Here is a 2,500-nt window from a genome sequence, read left to right on the forward strand (position 1 = left end):
AAGTCTGCCAAGCTGTTTTTGCCTCCCTGGGAACTAGAAGGCGTGATGGGCGTTTTTGAATGCTCTCGTATACTGAGTGGCTTTGGAGATATCGTAACACTTCTCTACACGCGATTTATTCTGCTATTGTTTATTTACACTCTGTTATCCTTACGTGTTATTGCTGAAGAGCCATGTCGATACTGAAACGATTGTATTAACATAAAAGAGACTGTTAAGGTGCAATATACTGAATAAATCTCTAAGGAAGACGTGTTACGAAGCCTTCTGTGCCACCTAGAGTGCGGGTCTTTTATATCTTTTTTATCGTATTTTATCCTTCCCTTCCTTGTAACTTGATTTTTTTTTTTTCTGTAATACTGTCATCCTTGTTAGTTCTCCCGCCTCTATATTATTTTTTTACCCCTCAGCTCCCTTGTACGAATCTCAGTTCTTTGTTAATTAATTATATTTATTTCTATTCCTTATACTTTTATCACTATTATCTATATTTATTTTTTTTTGTCCATAGTCCCGTTATAAACAAGGTGATTCATAATTATATAACACTTCTCAACTCAGTCTGACGATTTCTTGTGTTTTGCGGGAACGGCTCAGTTAGCATTAACAATATCTATCTTGCATCATTTATTCATTTACCCCTTCAGCTGCCACACCCACGCCCACACCAGCACACTGAGCCGCCTCCGCAACACATGAGAGCGCTATTTAGAGATAACCCTGCAGATTTACTTTCTTCGTTAACCATTTACATCGCAGTTCTCTCACCGTGTCCTTAGTTTTAGCTCTGTGGGAATGGCGGCCGTTTTTCTGCGTTCTTGTTTTATCAGCTTTATATTGTTCCTTATTGTATCGTCTTATCTATCTATCAATCAATCTATCTATCTACCTATGTAATTATCTGTCTATCCACAAGCAAATCGCCTTCATATCACCCTGATCTCCAACATCATACTGCCCTCTCTTCATCTCAAACCGCCCTCATCCTTCTACCTCCCCACCTCATACCTCCTCTTAAACCACGGTCTCTCTCTCCCTCCATCCTAGTAAATCCCCCATTCTCCATCGCCTCGTTCGTTATGTATCTTTTGTTTCTTCTTTTGTTATTATTTTTACCCCTGTATCGCTAGCTTTTGTTTTCCCGTGACAGCTCTGGGAACATGGAGGAATGGCGGCAGTTTTTGAATGTTCGTTTTTGAATGCTCGTCTCATTTTCCGCTATCTTTTTATTTTCTCAAGCCATTCGTTAGTCTTATCTTTTTATGTTTAATTTACAGTCTTAAGCAAAAGTTCACTGACCCTTCTCTGCCGGCTGTCGCAGTGGATGGTGTTAAGTGAATTATTTTTATGTGATAGAAATATGAAGCACACAACAGGAGCACGTGAAGGAAGGGCACTCTGACGTTTGGGGAGGAATGAAATGTAAGGAAGGTGTTACATGTACAGTATTTAATGTGATAGCAATAGCAAGCACAGAGCTAGAGTATGAGAAGGAAGGGCACTCTCTGCTGTGCTACATAAATAAATGATTGTACTATGAAGCACACAACAAGAGTACGTGACGAAAAGATACTCTCTGTCATCTGGAGAGGAATGGGAAATATGGAAAGCAGGATAGAATACTGGCAGAGGATTGTCAGTGTAATATCTTTTTGTGTTTTAATTTAGATGCCTTACTTATACTGGCCTTGTGGAGAGGATGGAGAGTGAAAGACTAACTAGCAGAATATATAGGTGGGGGGGGAGAGGGAGGGGGAAATAGACGATGAGGTGGAGGGATGGAGTGGAGAGGTATATGAGAGGTGGGGGTGTAAGTTGAGGGGAGGGCAGCGAAATTGCGGGGGACAGGGTGACGTGGAGGCGATTTGAATGTGGCAACCCCTTATGGGATTGAGATGTCTGGCTATAGATAGATAGATAAGGTAGGTGGACTGATATTGCGTTTATACCATAGTGCTGGAGAGGGACGCCTTCCCGTAGTGGCACCGATATAGCTGGGCAGATCCACTGTTTGCCTATACCATGCCCTCACTTCTCTCCCTGTTCCCTCAGAAGGTGGTGGTCTGAGGAAGGAGGGTAACTTCAGCCTGCGGTCCACTGGGTTCACATCCGTTATAGTTCATTCACTTTAGCTTGGCGTAGATTTTGGTCCTTTAAAACTTTATGTCCCGTAGTTCATTAGGAAAGTAACACAGCAGTACGGGTCCACATCCTAGCCATAGCACTTCTTCGTGACTTATACTATCTTTTAGCACTAACCTTTTGTTCCAGATTAGCAGTGAAGATGGTAAGGTGGCAGTTTTACACCTAGGTAAAGTAAACAGAGAATAAATGTGTATAATTCTTTGTGGAATCGCGTTGTTATGAATATTATGTGATCTCGTAAGTTTATTGTTATTTTGCTACGTAAATCTTTCCATGTGGGACTGGTAGGTAATTTTTATAATAGTCTCATTTTCCGCCAACTTACATTCTTCTCCGTTATTCGTTATTGTTGCGT

Source organism: Coenobita brevimanus, chromosome 39 (assembly GCF_032717465.1).
Source record: "Coenobita brevimanus isolate Jiangsu-jjx chromosome 39, ASM3271746v2, whole genome shotgun sequence".
Lineage (NCBI taxonomy): Eukaryota > Metazoa > Arthropoda > Malacostraca > Decapoda > Coenobitidae > Coenobita > Coenobita brevimanus.